Genomic DNA, 13,598 nt, shown 5'->3' on the forward strand with positions numbered 1-13,598 from the left:
TTTGGGGAAAACCAGCATTTTCGTGAAAACATTTTTTTTTTCATTTACACATCCGAATTTAACGAAAAGTTGTCAAACACCTGTGGAGTTTCATGGCTCTCTGTACCCCTTGTTACATTCCTTGAGGGGTGTAGCTTCCAAAATAGAATGCAATGTGTTTTCTGTTCTGGCACCATAGGGGCCTCTCTAAATGTGACATGCCGCCCAAAAACCATTTCAGCAAAATTTGCTAAAAAAGACTGCATTTTTTTGAAAAAAGACCTCTGATGTCTTCCAAAAGTAAAAAACACTTCAACTTTATGATGCAAACATAAAGTAGACATATTGTATATGTGAATCAATATATAATGTTTTGGGATGTCCATTTTCCTTATAAGCTGAGAGTTTAAAAGTTAAAATGCAAAATTTCAATTTTTTCATCAAATTTTGGAATTTTTCACCAAGAAATGATGCAAGTATCGTCGAAAAAGTACCACTAACATAAAGTAGAATATGTCACTAAAAAAACATTCTCTGATTTAGAATGAAAATTGAAAGCATCACAGAGTTATTAATGCTTATAGTGACAGTGGTCAAATTTTCAAAAAAGAGCTGCGTCCTTAAGGGGTTAAATCTCATTATTGCATTTTGAAGTGCATCTGGAAGGGTTGTTGCTAATCTACTACTATCGTCTTCTAAACTAAAGTATTTTAGGGAATATAATAAGATGCTATCCTTGCTGCCACCCCAATGCACAAACAAAAGTAGAGAGATCCCTGTCCATTAGAGCTTTTAATCTAAATGGAAGAGAAGAAGTGGCACAAAAGGTACATTGTGCTAGTTGAGTCTAGGGGATCAGCACCTTGTGATGGTAAGTGGAAAATAAATAAAGCTCCATGAACCAGATACCGAAACTGGCATGAACAGCGAGGAATATTTAGAAAACCATGCACTGTCATAGTCTTCATTTAAAGAGAGCTGTAAATTAAACATACAAAAAGTGCTTTAGTCAGAGATGTTCCACAGTCAGTCATATACCTACAAGGAATACTAATATTGGGACTGCTTGAAAGTTGTGGTTACAAATCCACGGCTTGTTGACCCGTCTCACAGCTTCTCCTCGGTGTAGGATGTACTTTGCAGAAAGTCTGAGTAATGCTGGGTTTAACTTTGTGAATATTTCCAAAACCTTTGCTTATGGTGTAATATCAAGGAACAGACAAGCTCATTGTCTGCCATTGATTCCTAACATTACACCAAGCAATTGTTCAAAGCTGAACTATGAGGAGTATGTGCAAGCGTTATTTTTGGCTCTCACCAAGGCTCCCTATGTTCCGGTTAACCAAGAGCACAGTTTCTTTGGTTGTAAGGATTCCAGTTGAGTTGGAATTCTTTTGAAGCTTTAACATTGAGCCTACAGGAAGTTTCTGAGTTTATTTGAATTTGAGTGAAAAAAAAAAACCTATTAATGTCTGTGTATTCCAATATTGCCCTTTATGCTAATTCATTCTAATATTTTACATTTACAGCAGGTTAGGGATGAATAATAAAACATAACACTTGCTTTATAAGGATAAGGAAGCAGTCTGATGAGTTATTCTTACGGAAGAAAACACTCTTTGTTAATCGTAAACTTGAAAATGATTGCCAAAAGCAGCAGTCTTGATGTGGCTTCCCTCAACTGGGATTTCTCATACAAGTAATCCTATTGCACATATAATATATTCCATCACCATCATTTCCAGAAAATCTTTCTGCAACCTCTTGTTTCTCGGAAGTTCACGGACCTTTAGTGAAATAAGAAGTTCTGTGACTTGAACTGTCATATAGTTGCTTGTAAACTGGTTAAATGGCAAAATTGGGTATATTATCTATATCCTGCTATTCCTAGACATGCTGTTCTTAGATTTGTGTAGACATAACCTAGAATAGCGCTGCATTTAATATCTACTTGAGAACGCCAACCCTCTAGAACACTTCTCGCTGCCATTATGGGTGGTCATTTTAAAGAAGTTTCTTGAATAGAATTGATGATTATGAAAATAAAACTAATCTAGCTCCCAACATATCTGTCTTTAGGTTATGTCATTTTTTTCCAGTTGATGGTTACCACTGGTCAGGAATCACCAAGGTTAGGCAAGAGATGCTCAAGAAAAGAAATGTTACCCCTGGGGTATTGCAGTGCAGTCAATGTGCTTGACAAAATGTAAAAGCCTACTGCTGTATGTGTGAAGGCCTCTTCAGCTATACACTTTCTGCTGCTGGATCATCCATAAGTTTATAAGAATGCAAAAGGGGATTTCTATGGTTTTGAAGTTATCTAACTTAGAAAACAATTTTTAATAGTATACCTGGGCTAGAATTCATAGAGTGGTCTCCTTTTTTCATTATTCCATCTCTTGCTCTGGATGAAACCACCATATCTGTGCATATTTTAGATGGCCATTGAAGCAATCATTTATTTACCTTGGAACCAGGCTGCAATATAACTGAACTCTGACTGCCGGTTACCCCAGTAAACTGTTTGTAAGGGACCCCGGTAGTGGGACACCCTGTGATCAGATTATACCTCATCTTTCTTACAAATAATTATCTAAAATGCATAATCAACCAGATCGATGCTCCAATAAGGGAGCTATTAAATGGCGGCATTATCATGGTGGCAGGGCTGTACAATTGATTAATGGAACATTTTTACGGCCCCTTACTTCCATGATTGTTGGCCACATTTCTACTATTACACAGGGAGATGATCAGCTGACAAAGGAGCGTTTTCTTAATTTTTGGGCTAATCGCTGAGCCTGTTTCTCAAGAATAATCAGCCTCTTTGGCCGATAATTGCTCTGAGTAATAGGGACTTAACACTGAAACTCCACATAAACTATTAGAGGCTGTACAACCACTTACATGTATATAAGCTGTCTATCAGTTTATCTACAACCCTATCTACAAAGAGATAAGGGAAGTATATCATATAGAATATGAAGTGACAAAGTGTGTAAAATACTTATATGATCACTCTGAGCACCCGGTAAAATACTTGTCTATTTTTTTTTTTTTATTTTTTTTTTAGTGGCTAATGGAAGTGTGTGTTCAGGGCAAAGGCCAGTTTAGTGTAAAGACAAGAAGAAGCAAGACAGAACCCTGAGGGAGGGAAAAGAGCAATTTTATACAGCTAGATAAAGTTGTCACACAATCAATTATATTGTATGTTGCTTAGAGGCAGACAGCAATTTTAGCTGCTGATTGACATCTAAGAGGCTGTGTTTCACAATGTACCATGCATCAATTACTAGGAATCCTGTGCTTATCAGCCCGAAAAGCTAATGTGAATTCATCACAAAACCTGTGCACTAAGGTGAAAGCTCCCCTGAGTGATGACCTCAGAACGCTGCACTTATCCAACAACTTGTTGAATTGTACGGTTTATTTCAAACCGGATATATATTCCAGATCTAAAGAGAGAATACTACATTATAGTACATTGCCTACAACCAAAAAAAACAGTATAAATGCCATTCAAAAATAAAAACACTGTATTGAGGTAATTACTATACCACATACATTAGTTTTCTGCCATAAAAAATATTTAACAAAAGTTCCCCTTGCCACTTTCAAAATCAATTTGAAGCGACTTAATTTGATGCACTTTTAACTAAGGACAAACTTGTAAAATATTTATTTCTGGTAATTCAGCCTCATTGTACTTCTCATACAAATTAAAGGGAGTGTCCACCTTGGTCAGACCCCTTCCATGCTCCCTAAATGGTCATACGCAGGTATTGAATGGGAAACCTCTATTAGAAAAACCCATTTTAGCCAGAGCAAAATATAACATATACCCTGGTAGTATCAGCTAGTAAAAAGGGTTGAGACAGAAAGAATCCCCACAAACACCTTATTGCCTGGGGATCTACATAATAAAAAGGTGGGACAACTGTGTGAACTCTTGAATGAAAAAGTGCATAATTTTTATACCAACACGTGTCACTTGAACATTTTGCTTTCACCCTATACTGATACATTAATGCAGTCAACAATTAAAATTTTCACATGGAGGGTTTCTAAGGATCTGTGACTTAAGGGCAGAAAATCATTATAGGCTTATAAGTGGAGGTGGTAAGTACATGAAGCGTGTAATGGAACAATCTGTCTTCTACAGTTTAGGTCTTTTAAGCTCTTTATAGTCTCCTCCTGAAGGCGTAAACATTATTTGTTTTTCAGAAACCTCTTCTGAGCTGCAACCCAATGGATCCTAGTAGGGATGAGCAAATCGCATGTGACTAATCTGAATTTGCTACAAATTTCAGGAAAAATTTGATTTGTAATGAATGCGAATATCACTGCGTTTCAATTACCCGAATCGCTTAATTAAACTCCATTTAATGCGGACAAAGTTCCAGGGGCCGGGCATCTAAAATGGAGGATCCACATGTGAGGACATGGGGCAAGGAATCCTGGGAAGGCGGGAACAAGGGTAGGCGGGATGACCCTGAATCACATGCAGCATGTAGCCTATCAGCAGCCAGCCACCCCTGTGAGGTTACAGCCCTATATAATCGGCAGTCATCTTGCGGTGTCATCGCCAGTTAGGGTGAGCAGAGCACTAAAAGCATATTGTCCTCTATTATGTGTAATCTCTACATACATCAGTGGTGTACCATTTTGTTCCTGTTAAAGTCTTAAGGGCCTAGATACTGTGAAAGGCCAGGCAAAAGTACACACCTGCTGCTGTTGTAGATAAATACTGTTTTAAGCATAGTGGAGCGTATTGTACTCCCCTCATATACGCACTAAGTATGTCAGGCAGAGAAGTGCCAAGATGTGCACAGAGGAGTGGCAGAGGCCTAAATTCATCAGGCAGAGTTCGCAGCAGACTAGGGGCGAGTGGCAGCAGGAGTCGCAGCGAGAGGCCTGAGCTCCCAGTATCATCTAGCGGTCGTATCTCGACCAGCAACCCATCTGTCGTCATCGATTGGTTATGAACCAGGGAGAGAGTCATCGATTGGTTAACGCGGTCATCAACTTCATCACAAGTGACATCTGAAACCCCCAGTCAACAGTCGGTGGGTTCCTCAGACACAACCCTTAGTTGGCATGGCCCGGGAACAGTCCCTGTCCTCCCATTGCCTCTGTCCTATGCTATTCCCTCCCCCCACAGAAGTATCTTATGCTGTGGGTTCAGCTCCACTATTTGGTGAGGACTATATACTAGAGGACAGTCAACAGCTACTGTCCAGCCAAGAATTGGAGGAGACATCCGCCGCTTCCTCCGCTTGGTGGGCAAGTAGTGATGAGGAGAGTGGCGTGGGAGGTGGTGTTGCGAGCGTTCAGGCTCCTGAAGCAGACACTGTTGAGGAACCTGAGGAGGACATCAGTGATGTGCAGATACAACACGATGATGATGAAGCCGATAGCACTTGGGAGCCGGGTGCAGAAGGGGCTTCATCATCATCATCAGGAGAAGAGGGTTGCAGGTTGCCCGTGAGGCAGCAGCTGAGCCAGCAAGGTGGTAGCATTGTGACCGGTGGGGGTAAAAACTTCCCCTGTAAGGCAATACTCTTGCATTATTAATTCCCTTCTTGGCAAGTTTTACTCAACCTAAAAAGAGCGGCCCCACACAGGAACCTCTCCCTATTTCCACCTACAAACACTGTCATTTGACAGGGTTTTTAGGTGGAAATACGGAGAGTTTCCTGTGTGGGGCCACCCTTTTTAGGGCGAGTAACACTTGCCAAGAAGGGAATTAATAAGGCGAGAGTAGGGCTTTACAGGAGAATTTTTTACCCCCACCTGCTACAATGGACAATACATTGTTCCCTTCCACCTTTTCGAGGAAATTGTTACTCGTCTTAAAAAGGGCGGCCCCACACAGGAACCTTTCCCTATTTCCACCTAAATACCCTGGGAAATGGCAGTGTTTGCAGGTAGAAATAGGGAGAGGTTTCTGTGTGGGGCTGCCCTTTTTAGGGAATTAATAATGCGAGAGTAGGGCCTTACGGTGAAAGTTTTTACCCCCACCGGTTACAATGAACCATACGTTGTTCCCTTCCACCTTATGAGAGGTCTTTGCATCACATCAATACTTGATGGTGTAAGTGGCACATGGTGTTTTTTGCACACCTTTCCTTTTGTTTGATTTAAAAAAATGTTTGGGTACATACATTTTATCCTAAGAATATTATTAACCCCTTAAGGACCAAGCCCATTTTGGCCTTAAGGACCAGACCAATTTTATTTTTGCATTTTCGTTTTTTCCTCCTCGCCTTCTAAAAATCATAACTCTCTTATATTTCCATCCACAGACCCATATGAGGGCTTGTTTTTTGCGTCACCAATTGTACTTTGTAATTACATCACTTATTTTACCATAAAATGTACGGCGCAACCAAACAAATATTATTTATGTGGGAAAATTGAAAAGAAAACTGCAATTTAGCAAATTTTGGAAGGTTTTGTTTTCACGCTGTACTCTTTCATGTGACATGTGTTCTTTATTCTGTGGGTTAATACGATTAAAAGAATACCCGTGTTATATGCTTTTATATAATTGTACCGCTTAAAAAAAAATCTCAAACCATTTTAACAAAATTTGTATGTTTGAAATTGCCCTATTTTGACCACCTATAACTTTTTAAAATTTTTCCGTATATGGGGCGATATGAGGGCTCATTTTTTGCACCATGATCTTTAGTTTTTATCAGTACCACTTTTGCTTAGGTTTTACTTTTTATTCATTTTTTATTATTTTTTTTAAATAAAATGTAACAAAAGGCAGCAATTTTGGACTTTTTTAAATTTTTTTACGTTTACGCCGTTCACCGTAAGGGATAATTAACAATATATTTTAATAGTTCATACTTTTACGCACGCAGCGATACCAAATATGTGTATTAAATTTTTTTTGACCCTTTTATGGGGGTAAAATGGGGAAAACGGACGTTTTTTTTTTTTATTGGGGAGGGGATTTTCACATTTTTTTACTTTTTTTTTATTACACTTTTTATGTCCCCATAGGGGACTATTCATTGCAATCATTTGATTGCTAATACTGTGCAGTGCTATGTATAGGACACAGCACTGCTGCTCAGTATTATCGGTGATCTTCTGCTCGATCTCAGACCAGAGCAGAAGACCCCGGGAGATGGCCGGAGCCAGGTGAGGGAACCTCCGGCCGCCATGCTGGATGATCGGATCCCCGCGGCAGCGCTGCAGGCGATCCGATCGTCCATTCAAACTACCGCAATGCCGCAGATGCCGTGATCTGTATTGATCACGGCATCGGAGGGGTTAATGGCAGACATCCGCACAATCGCAGATGTCCCCCATTACCGGCGGGTCCCTGGCTGCTAATATCAGCCGGGACCTGCCGGGCATGATGCGAGCACCGCTCCGCTGCTCGCGATCATGTCGGCGCGTAAATGTACATCATGGTGCGCTAAGTACCACGTCACCATGACGTACATTTACGTCCATTGTCGTTAAGGGGTTAAAAGGTTTTGCGCAATGCAAATCCTCAATACTTACGCTGACACTAACACTTTTACTTAAGAGACCGTTTTCTTATGCCTACCTGCTTCAGCTACTATTCTGATCCTACCACCCGCCCAGGTTGTCATTCAGCCACTATATGGTCTCCTCATGCTACTGCCAACTCCAGGCTGTGTCATTCAGCCACTATTTGGGTTCACTTTTTAGGTTCATCTATTTGAAATCTTCAATTTAAATGTTAAAAAATATCTTTAATCTTTTCAATTGTAAGGCCCTATAGTCTCATCAGGCTGTTGCCACCTCCAGGCTGGGTCATTCAGCCACTATATGGTCTCCTTATGCTGCCGTCACCTCCGTGCTGTGTCATTCAGCTAATATATGGTCTCCTCATACTGATACCACCTCCAGGCTCTGTCATTGTGCCGCTCTGCAACAGTGATTCTAATAGCGACGCCTTCAATCTGCATGTCATACTGAATAACAGTATTATTTCACTAACCCAGCACACACCCTATGCGTGTTACAGCAAGTGTTCTACACCCGTATTGAGGCCCTCTGTAGGCCAGAAATAGACATTTTTAATACAGATTCGCCCCAAAGAAATTCGGACCGAGCCAAGTTTTTTCTGAAAATTCGGAGAATCGGCCAAATCAAATTTTTCTAAAATTTGCTCATCTCTAGATCCTAGCAAGGGATTATGAATTGTTAAATAGTAAATATGCATTCAAAAAGAAGTATTTTTGTAAGCATCAGCTAAGAGAGTTTTTACATTGCGATAAATACAGAAAATGCTTGACTATAGATTCTATTAAAGTAACTATTTAACATAACTTTTTTGTATTAACATAATGTATGTAGAATATTTTTTAATAAAAAAAAATTACCTTGTTGAAGTTGGCAGTGATCAATGAACATTGTGCATTTGTTGCCTTCCTTGTAGAGATGTCGGCCTAGTCAGTACGTGAAAGTATTTCAGTATGTTACTGTCCTCTGAGTATTTTCCTCCTTGTCAGACTTGTCCTTTTTATGTAAAGTATCATCACTCTGCAAAGATAGGAGATTGGAAGAATATGAGCTCTGAGAATTTAGTAGAGATAAGGTAAACCCAGGCGAGTTTTACAGGAGAACAAAAAAAAAAAAAAATATTCTTCATACAAAAAAAATGTTTAGGTTTTACCCCAGGCAACAGTTTGACCTACACATGACTTTTTCGTTTAGCATTGTGGTATGCGGAGCAGAGAATCGAAAGAAGCAGAACTGAAAACTCTCAGATTATCATCTCTATCTCGCTCTGAAGGCCACGCCAGCCTCACTACACAGTCAGATTGTTATGTAAAGTTGATAGCTTTCTGACTTTTACTTTGCATAACAAAAGAAGTATATCTTTTCTCCTGTAGGCCTTGAAAATGTCGTTCATGAATGGATACTTTTCCTTGTCATAACTAAACACTAAATACTCTCAGTTTTGGCCTCTGCTTTTTAAATTGTTTTTTGTTGTCTTTTATTTTTATTTTTTTAAATAGAAATTTGGTTTTTAAAGGGTCTATGGTTACACTTAATAATTGTGCATTAAGACGTATGAATAGATTGTGACATGAAATTAACCCTATTCCTTATGCTCTATTGGAGAGACCTATGTGGTCTTCAGATAAGAGCCCCTTCTATAAGCCATTGGCTTACCTTTTAAAATCCACCTACAGAGTGCTGGGAGGGTGACCCGGGGTTTTCAGCCCGGGGAGCCACATTTTCAATGGGGTTGTCTCTGATGTTATAACCCCTCTAAATCCAATATTTTCTGAATTGTTTTGTTTTTAACCAAATATTTTTTTCCTATGCGCTTAAAGGGTTACTCCGCCCCTAGACATCTTATCCCCTATCCAATGTCTGATCGCGGGGGTCCCGCCGCTGGAGACCCCAGCGATCTCGGCTGCGGCACCCCAGACATCCGTTGCATGGAGCAAACTTCATTCCGTGTCGGATGACTGGCAATGTGGGCAGAGGCTTGTGACATCATGGCCACGCCCCACTTGTGCCATCACGGCCACGCCCCCTCAATGAAAGTCTAAAGGCGTGGCCGTGACGTCATGAGCCTCCAGCGCTGCACTCGACGCTCTAAACAAACACCAGGTGCAGCAATGAGATCGCCAGGGTCCCTAGTGGCAGGACCTCCGATCAGACATCTTATCCCCTATCCTTTGGATAGGGGATAAGATGTCTAGGGGCAGAGTACCCCTTTAAGATATGTAGAATTCCATCAGTTCTTTTCTCCAAGTATGGCATGCAAATTTGAATACTTGTTATATGTAAGTTCACCATTTATATGGTAAAGAAATAAAATCTAAAAAAGCCCACTGCATAATGATAAGCAATAGGCAGTTCACATAGTTAGAGGGATACTCCACTGGAAAACATTTTTTTTTTTTTTTTTATCAACTGGTGCCGGAAAGTTAAACAGATTTGTAAATCACTTCTGTTTAAAAATCTTAATCCTTCCAGTACTTATTAGCTGCTGTATACTACAGAGGAAGTTTTTTCTTTTTGAACTTCCTTTCTGTCTGACCACAGTGCTCTCTGCTGACACCCCTGTATTTTAGGAACTGTCCAGAGCAGGATAGGTTTGCTATGGGGATTTGCTTGTTGTCTGGACAGTTCCTAAAATGGACAGAGGTGTCAGCAGAGAGCACTGTGGTCAGACAGAAAGGAAATTCGAAAAGAAAAGAACTTCCTCTGTAGTATACTGCCGCTGATAAGTACTAGAAGGATTAAGATTTTTTTTATAGAAGTAATTTACAAATCTGTTTAACTTTCTGGAACCAGTTCATAATTTTTTTTTTCAGTGGAGTACCCCTTTAAGAGCACAGTAGAACCTGTAAGGTGGTATACGGAGTCCCTGCAGCTTAGAACTACAGGGTTATAGGCACTCCAGTATGGTTCCGATATTATATTGAGGTTATAGCTCCACATTTATTTATAGGGAGAATTCCTCTGTTATAAGCATCAAAGGGAATTCTGCCGAATTATTTTCTTCTTTTGAATTCGGCGCAAAGTGCAGATTATGAAATAGTCCGCATCTTCACAGGATGTTGTTCTGCTGTGCCCATTTACAGACAGAAAAAGTTTCTGAGGATAAGAACAGAAAAGGTCTTTATATCATAGTAAATTCCTGCCGGGGCATTGCCTGGATCAGTGGTCTTCAACCAGCGGACCTCCAGATGTTACAAAACTACAACTCCTAGCATGCCCGGACAGCCGTTGGCTGTCCGGGCATGCTGAGAGTTGTAGTTTTGCAACATCTGGAGGTCCGCAGATTGAAGACCACTGGCCTAGGTCTTATTTTCGGGGTAGGACTTATTGCAGCCCACCCCGATAATCCAGCTAGGGCTTATTTTCGGGGTAGGGTGTATTTTTGGGGAAACACAGGGCCTTATAGATAATATCACCCTGAAAGCAAAGCAAAGGAAAAGCAGGCATGTAGGCATTATATAGGAAGTTAAATAACACACATACCTGATGGATGATCCTCCAAGTAGTCAATATAACTTCTAAATTCAGGTTTGCAGAGCTTTTAAAGCAGCAGAGTTCAATTTTATAGTAGAACAAATGTATAAACGTAGTTCTATGTGTAAAAAATAATGAACGTATATAATTACCTAAGAAATGTCAGTCTCTATGATCCAGAGCTCCTGTATCCCAGATGAAGCAAAAAAAAAAAAGCGGGAGCGCAGATGAGTGAAGTCAAAAACCTGTACCCACCACTCTACTGAGGAGACTGTGCTGACATCTATTATTAGGTGTCAGCGGAGTCTAAGGAGACAATATTGGACTACAACTTTCCCTATGGAAAGCCGTAGTCTGAAGGTATGACATCTGTTTTTGCCTTTGTCTGGAGGGTTGCTTTAAGGTGTTAATGAGACATTCAGATGTTTTTTCGTTGTATTACATTATAATGCACGCTAAGTACTAAGTGGAGAAAAAAAATATGAATTTTAATGATAAAAAGATACGGTACATCAACAGAAGTTTGTCATTGGTTTCTGAATAACAACAGGTGTTTTTTTTCATGTCGATTACAAATAAGAGTTAACAGACAAACCAACTTTTAATGAAGATATTCCATTTAATGATTTGCTGGCAAAGATGTTGTACTTTTGATTTAAAGAGAACCTATCAGATCCCCAGGACCTCACACACCGTCTAGGCCAGGACCTGAAAAATAAAGAGAACAGCATTTCAGTTCTCTATACGTCCCTCTGATCTAAGCAAAGCCTTATAGAGCAAAAAGAAAGTCCTTTAAAGGGGTACTCCGGTGAAAACCTTTTTTCTTTTAAATCAACTGGTGGCAGAAAGTTAAACATATTTGTAAATTACTTCTATTAAAAAATCTTAATCCTTCCAGTACTTATTAGCTGCTGAATGCTACAGATGAAATTCCTTTCTTTTTGGAACACTGATGACATCACGAGCAAAGTGTTCTCTGTTGACATCTCTGTCCATTTTAGCAACCGTGCATAGCAGATGCATAGCAGATGCATAGCAGATGTATGCTAAGGGCAGCATTGTGGCTCAGTGGTTAGCACTGCTGCCTTGCAGTGCTGTGGACTTGGGTTCAAATCAACAATAAATAAAGTGTTATTATTATTATTATTATAATAACATCAGCAGAGAGAACTGTGCTCGTGATGTCATCAGAGAGCATTCCAAAAAGAAAAGAATCTCCTCTGTAGTATTCAGCAGCTAATAAGTACAGGAAGGATTAAGATTTTTGAATAGAAGTTATTTACAAATATGTTTAACTTTCTGCCACCAGTTGATTTAAAAGAAAAAAGGTTTTCACCGGAGTACCCCTTTAAGGCCCCTTTCACACTACAGGTGTCATCCTGTAAAAACCTCCATCATGAACTCCTGTCAAATAGTCCTGAAAACGGGAATCAAAAAATCCTATTCATGTCAATGGGAGTTTTTGAACATCCTTTTGCATCAGTTATGTCCGTTTTTACTAATGTCCGTTATTTTTGACGGCACAAAAGATGGTGCATGAACAAATTTTTGTTCCATCAGAAAACATGGTAGAATAACGGCCGTTAAAATTTAACATTGAAGTCTATAGGAAATGGTTGTTTACAAAAACATCCGTTATCTTTTATTGTCTATTTTTTTCACCGTTTATCTTTCCCATCCGTTATTGTTTAATAACGGAAGTAAAAATGCAGAATGATACCTGTAGTGTGAAAGGGGCCTAAACTGGAGTGCCCAGGGAAGGTTCTCAACTTTTTAATATACTTTGTTTACATTTTTGACAGTTGTACAGGAAACCTATATGCTGGCGGGGTGTAACGCATCACTCAAGCCGGCCCGGTAGAAGCAACTGCCGGGACCACCCCAAGGACTACTCACCAAGGTCCTGAAGGCATTTATTTTCTAACTAGGATTACTTGGAGTAAATCCTAGTGTCCCGGACTGGTGATGCCTGTGCTGGATTTATGCTGTCTGTGGTTTGGGCAGTATAAAACTGGTGACAGGTTCCCTTTAAGTTAGCTTTCAGTAAATGCTGTTTGTAAATTGCTATTTCTGATTTCAGGTAAGGAGTGTTTATAGTTGTATCCAATGCTCACAACAACTGTATATTGTTAAAGGGGTACTCCGCCCCTAGGCATCTTATCCTCTATCCATAAGCAGGGACTCCCGCGATCTCCCTGCTTCACCCGGCATTCGTTTAGAGCATCAGGTGCAGCAACGGAGGCTCATGACGTCAAATCCACATCCACGGCCTGCTCATGATGTCAAGGCCACGCCCCATCAATGCAAGTCTATGGGAGGGGGCGTGACGGCCCTCCCATAGACCTGCATTGAGGGGGTGCGGCCGTGACGTCCCGAGCAGGGCCGTGGATGTGACTTCACGAGCCTCTGCCCGCATAGCCAGTCATCCTGCTGTCTGTGGTGCCCCAGCCGAGATCAGTCTAGAGCTGGGGACCCTGTGATCAGACATCTTATCCCCTATCCTTTGGATAGGGGATAAGATGTCTAGGGGCGGAGTACCCCTTTAATTGTATGCTACAATGTATCAATCTGGAGTTCGAACTGTTTAGATCACAGAGCTTTGTCTAGACAGGGTTAGATATCTACGGGCT

General features: G+C 40.4%; 1 protein-coding gene and 1 long non-coding RNA gene across 4 annotated transcripts in view; one reads left to right on the forward strand and one right to left on the reverse strand.

Annotated features, from left to right (window-relative positions):
• The window catches only part of LOC130273750 (uncharacterized), a 203,912-nt gene extending 195,146 nt beyond the window's left edge, over positions 1-8,766 (reverse strand). For both annotated transcript variants that reach the window (XR_008844110.1, XR_008844109.1), the window contains exons 1-2: positions 8,670-8,766; positions 8,355-8,514 (exon numbers count right to left, since the gene is read on the reverse strand). This is a non-coding gene — a long non-coding RNA (uncharacterized LOC130273750). The remainder of the gene's footprint in view (positions 1-8,354; positions 8,515-8,669) is intronic.
• GMDS (GDP-mannose 4,6-dehydratase) overlaps positions 1-13,598 on the forward strand; it is a 716,505-nt gene that overhangs the window by 601,285 nt on the left and 101,622 nt on the right. The gene's annotated exons all lie outside the window — the stretch shown is intronic.

Source organism: Hyla sarda, chromosome 5 (genome assembly GCF_029499605.1).
Source record: "Hyla sarda isolate aHylSar1 chromosome 5, aHylSar1.hap1, whole genome shotgun sequence".
In the NCBI taxonomy this organism is placed as follows: domain Eukaryota; kingdom Metazoa; phylum Chordata; class Amphibia; order Anura; family Hylidae; genus Hyla; species Hyla sarda.